This window comes from Euprymna scolopes, chromosome 23 (assembly GCF_053919585.1).
Source record: "Euprymna scolopes isolate OS-2025 chromosome 23, ASM5391958v1, whole genome shotgun sequence".
Lineage (NCBI taxonomy): Eukaryota > Metazoa > Mollusca > Cephalopoda > Sepiida > Sepiolidae > Euprymna > Euprymna scolopes.
The window spans coordinates 24396157-24402779 of NC_136504.1; the positions used below are offsets into that span (position 1 = coordinate 24396157).

At 26.0% G+C, this 6623-nt stretch overlaps 1 pseudogene; it reads right to left on the reverse strand.

The window, feature by feature from the left end:
* Window positions 1-3491: 3491 nt before the first annotated feature.
* On the reverse strand, window positions 3492-3617 carry LOC145246308 (U2 spliceosomal RNA; annotated as a pseudogene).
* Between the last annotated feature and the right edge of the window lie 3006 nt (window positions 3618-6623).

Consider the following 6623-nt stretch of genomic DNA (forward strand, 5'->3'; position numbering starts at 1 on the left):
ATTAGTATTAGCTATAACGAAACCCGTTAGTATGAAATAATGAAAATATAAATATTAATCATGAAGAAAACCATTAATATTTAATAATGAAAATATAATTAAAAATCATAACCGAAACCACTAATATTAAATTATGAAAATATTAATATTAGTTATAACCAAAAACGTTAGAATTAGATAATGAAAACACTAATATAAATGATAACGAAAACCATTAATATTAAATAATGTAAGCATTTATATTAGTCATAACGAAAACCGTTGGTATTAAATAATAAAAACATTAATATTAATACAAACACAAACATTTAATATTAAATAATTTAAACATTAATATTAATTATAACGGAAACCATTTATATTAAATAATAAAACAATTGTATTAATCATAACGAAAACCATTATTATCAAAAAATAGAAAACTTAATATTAATCATAACGAAAACCGTTCGTATTAAATAGTAAATCATTATTATCATCATAACGAGAACCATTAATATTTAATAATATAAATATTAATATAAATCATAACGAAAACCATCAATATTAAGTAATGAAAACATTAATATTTAGCATAAGGAAAACCGCTAATATTAGATAATCAAAATAATTATATTAATCATGACGAAAACCATTAATATTAAATAATGAAACTATTAATATTTATCATAGCGAAAACTATTAATATTACATAATGAAAAAATTAATATTAATCATAAGGAGAACCAGTCATATTAGTCATAACGAAAACTATTAATATTAAATAATGGAAACATTAATATCAATTGTAACGAAACAATTAATATTAAATAAAGAAAATATTAATATTAATCATTACGAAAACGATTAGTATAAGATCATGAAAATATTAATACTAATCCTTACGAAATCCATTAGTAATAAATAATGAAAACATTAAAATCAATCATAACGAAATAAAATGATATTAAATAATAAAAATATTTATAATAAACATAACGAACACATTTATATTAATTAATGAAAACAATAATATCAAGCATAACGAAAACTATTATATTAAAATTAAGACAATATTGATAATAATCATAACAGGACCATTAATATTGAATAATTAAAACAATAATACTAAGCATAACGAAAACCATTAATATTAAATAATGAAAACATTAATATTAGTCATAACGAAAACCGTTCGTATTGGATAAGGAAAACATTAATATTAATCATAACGAAAGCAATTAATATTAAATATGTAAAACATCAGTATTAATCATAACGGAAACTGTTAATATAAAATAAAAACATTAATATTAAACATAACGAAAAACATTAATATTTAATATTAAAAATATTAATATAAATCATACCTTAAACTATTAATATTAAATAATCAAAACATTAATATTAGTTATAACCAAAACCGTTAGTATTAATAATGAAAACATTAATATTAATCATCACGAAAACCATTAATATTAAATAATGTAAACATCAATATAAATCTTTAGTAAAATTATTATATTTAATAATTAAAATAGTAATATTTATCATAAAGAAGAACATTTATATAAAACAATGAAAACATTAATATTAATCATAACGAAAACCATTAATATTAAAAATGTGAACATTAATATAAATCATAACGAAAACAGTTAGTATTAAATAATGAAAACATTTATATAATTCATGACGAAAACCAATAATATTAAATAATGAAATCATTAATATTAATTATAAGGAAAAGCATTTATATTAAATAATCAAAACTTTAATATTAATCATAACGAAAACCAATAATATTAAATAATGCCAATATCAATATTAATCATAACGAAAGTCATGAATATTAAATAATGAAAATATTAATATTAATCATAACGCAAACCCATAATATTTAATAATGGAAAAAGGATATATTCGTCATAACGAAAACCGTTATTATTAAATAATGAAAATATTAATATTAATCATAACGAAATCCATTTATATTAAATAATTAAAACATTAATATCACTCATAACGAAAACTATTAATATTAAATAATTAAAATAGTAATATTAATCATAACGAAAACCATTAATATTAATAATGAAAATATTAATATTAATCATAACGAAACTTTTACTATTAAATAATGAAAACATTAATATTAATCCAAACAAAAAAAAAACATTAATAATAAATAATGAAAATATTAATATTAATCATAAAGAAAACCATTAATATTAAATAATGAAGAAACAATATATAGATATAGATTCAATAGAATGAAAATTTGCAAACATTGGATTGCGATAAGTACTTCATGGCTATTGTGATCTGCACCCCTCGACACTGGCTAGCGATAACTAACTTATTAATATTGTGATCTGCACCGACCATACACTTGCTGACGATAATTAACTTTTTAGTGTTGTGATGTACACAGATCAAATATTATCTGGCAATAACTAACTTATTAATATTGTGATCTGCACCTATTTGACACTGGCTGGTGATGATCTGCACCGACCAGACATGAGCTGGCGATAAGTAACATTTTAGTATTGTAATTTGCGCCAACCAGGCACTGGCTATCAATAAATAAGTTGTAAGTTATCTACACCACTAGATACTGTCTAGCGATAACTAACTTAGTCGCATTGTGATCTGCACCGACCAAACGTTGGCTGGCGATAACTAACATTAATATTGTGATCTACATGCACTAAACACTAGCTGGTGATAATTAACTTATTATTATGATCTGCGCCGACGAAACACTGCCTAGTGATACGTAACTTATTAGTATTGTGATCTACACCTACCAGACACTGGCCGGCTGCAAATAACTTATGATTTTGATCGGCACCCATCATACACTGGCTGGCGATAATTAACTTATTAGTATTATGATCTGAACCAGCCAAACAATGGCTGGTGATAACTAACTTATTATTGTGATCTGCGCCGATCAAACACTGACTGTTAGTAATTAACTTATTAGTACTGTGATCTGCACCTACAAGACACTGGCTGGCGATAATTAACTTATTAATATTGTGATTTACACCGACTAGACACTGGCTGGCGATAACTAACTTATCCTGGAGAAGTCACGATTAATGTTAGAAAAAATATTTTTCAACTACTGTATTTAATGTAACAAGTTCAAACATTTTTAAAAAATGCCCTGGAAAAGTCACTTCTGATTAATTACAAAAAATGACCTGGATAAGTCATTTCGGATTAATTGTAATAAAAACAAGGCCGATAGCCATTAGTCCCATGCTCTCGTGTAATGAATGGATGCGTGAATGTAGGATTGATATGAAATTCTTAAAGATGAACTAAAATGATCGCAAAATGAGCTGAAATGACTTAAATAAATAACAAGTAAATGACTTCGAATTACTTTAATGAACTTAAGAATGAATTGAATGCTTAAAAAATTACTGGAATCCTTAAAAAAAAACTTGAATGCTCTGGAGAATAACTTGAATTGTTTTGAGAATCATTGTACGTAAAGTGGGTGATCATTTTACATAAAATTAATACAGAAAAGTGATTCCCCACTTTATCTCACAATAAGTACAGCATGTAGTAAGAACAGATACTACACTTTGATCTTGGCCTAAAAGCCAAGAAAAGCTTGAAAAGCTAAGAACAGTATGTATTAACAACAGACCTTTGATCTTAACCAAAAAGGCCAAGCACAAAAGTGTTACGGACAGACCGACCGACAGACCGACCGACCGACGAACCGACGGAGTGACTTATAGATTCGCTTGCACGCGACTAAAAATCGTTTTCTACTACTTTATTTAATGTGACAACGTTTAAACAATACAAAAACCGTTAAAATAGAAATAGAATTGTCATTTTTATTAAATAAAAGCAGCTACTTTATTTAATAATACAATTTTCATAGCATTAGTAAAAATTGTACAACGCAAGTATATTGTAACGATGTTTTCTATTTTATATATAACAAAATTGCGCTGATACAATTCAATATTCTTGGGAATATATTTCCAGTGGCTTTTCTCCGCCACAAGAACTCTATCATCTTCTGTAGTACTCAACAGTCTCTTTCCTTTTATTACATGCGGCCACAAACCTTAAATAAAATATCAATTTTAATTACTTTTCAACGTGATTGAATCTTTACTAATGAAACTAATTTTCTTAAAGCAAAACTGACCTTCAATAGTTTGGGTAGGAACCATGTCATTTTTAAGAATTGAAAAAGTTTTCCTAATGGACAACTGTGATATGCTAATAAATACCATTCTCAAAGGTTTCCAATCCATCAAAAGTTTCCCAGCCATCCGAAATTCTTCTTCTTCCTGACAAGAATCTACGGACAAGTTATTGGAAATGTTTCCGGATACCTTCTTTCAACTGCTGTAATTGTATATCTGCTGCTCCCTCTCTCTTTGTTACATTAAAAAGTAGTTAACAAGCAAATCATTGTTTCTTACAATTAATCCGACGTGACTTTTCCAAAGGATTTTTGTAATTAATCAGACGTGACTTTTTCAAGGCATGTTAAAAATGTTAAACCTTTGTTACAATTAATAAAACAATTAAAAGAAAACAAATAGTATTTTTTCTTGCAATTAATCAGACGTTACTTTTCCAGGTTATTTTTGTAATTAATGTGACGTGTCTTTTTGAAATGTTCAAACTTGTCAATATTAAATAATATAATTAAACAACAAACCATTTTACATTTTTGTAATTAACCAGAAGTGATTAACGTTGTTTCATTAAATAATATAATTGAGAAACAAAACAGTTTTATTACTATTAATCAGAAGTGTCAGGGTATTTTTGTAATAATTAAGACGTGACTTTTCCATGGAATTTTTGAAATGTAAAAAATATGTAACATTAAATAAAGGAGTTTAACATCCACAAACGAATTATTAGGAATAATGTTTACCGTTCCCTCCTTTCCCCCACAGAAACAGTGCATCTGTTGCTCCTCTCTCTCTCTCTCTCTCTCTCTCTCTCTTTCTCTCTCTCTTTCTCTCTCCTTGTTAAATTAAACAAAATGGTTGAATAACAAATCATTTTTTCAAACAATCAATCAGAAGTAACTTTTCCAGGGCATTTTTGTAATGGTAAAATTTTGTTTAATTAAATAAAGTAGTTGAATAACAAACTATGTTTCTATCAATTAATCAGAAGTGACTTTTTAAAGACATTTTTGTAATCAATCAGACGTGGAAACAGATAATTTTTTAATATAATTATTCTTCGTACAATCAATAAATGACTTTAAAATCAAAGCAGTTTTTTCAAAAATCAATCAGAAGGAACGTTTCCAGAGTTTTTTTTAAATAACAAGAAGTAACTTTTCCAGAGCATTTTTCTAATGTTCGAACTTTGTAACATTAAATAAATAATTGTAAAAGAAAACATTTTTCGTGCAATTCATCAAAAATGACTTTTCTACGGCATCTTTTTGATTAATCAGATGTGACGTTTCCAGGAAACGTTTGTAACTTCAAACTGTGTAACATTAAATATAGCAGTTGAAAACTGAAATATTTTTTCGTACAATTAATTAAAAGTGATTTTTACGGGCATTTTTGTAATAAATCAGAAGTGAATTTTTCAGGGCATTTTGCAACGTTAAGACTTTGTAACATTAAATAAAATAGTTTAAAAAATATTTTTTCTTAAAATTAATCAGAAATGATTTATATAGAGTATCTTTGTAATTAATCACAAGTGAATTTACCGGAGCATATATTGACAAGCCAAATATCAACTTTTTTTTCTTGTTGTTCATGTTTTGGCAATGTTAAATGTTGTGTTTTGGTTTTAATGTCCCAAATTCTTGTATGAAAAAAAAATGGATATCTTAGTAAAATAGAGTAATCTCCCTTACGCCAATGACGAATTATCTAAACTCGCTCTAATAATAACTAGTTATTTTTTTTTTGTTTTGTTTTAATATATAAAATGAAATAGATGAAAAAACAAGTGAAATCCTAATCAGTGGGAATAGTCCATTTATTTGTTTAATGTTACATAAAAATTTAAAGCTTAAAATAAAGCTTATATAAATAAACGTTAGCACAAACATAAAAAGTGTAACCCAATACTGTATCTGTAAAATTGATGGGTCTGTGAGATTATTTTTATGAAAAATTACGTTTGAACTGAAATTTTAAACCACAATATTGTTTTCATTTTTTGGTTGGTTAGCGAGACTGCTTTCATCTAATGAGAATGTGGCATGATTTTTCCTCATCCAATCAGAATGTGGCTAGGGTTTTCCTATCAGCGACACCATTTTTTTTTGTTTTATTATTAATCAAATATTTGAATATTCTCCTTTCTTTTAAGAGATATCAAGATGATAACAGTCGAGGCGAATTGCCGTATTAATATATGGATAGTTAGTTATTTATTTTACGAGCAGAAACAAAACACAAAGGAAAGACATTCATAATTTTAGACGCTTAATTGTTTTAACTTTCTGAAATCAAACGTAATGTGACGAAAATAAATGCAACCGTTTCAGACATTTAATAAAATATGACTACATAATTCACTTATTTCTTGACGTATATTTAAAGAAACAAAACGCTAAAGAATTAAATATTACGTTTCAGTTTATTTATTTTAATAATTTCGGAAAC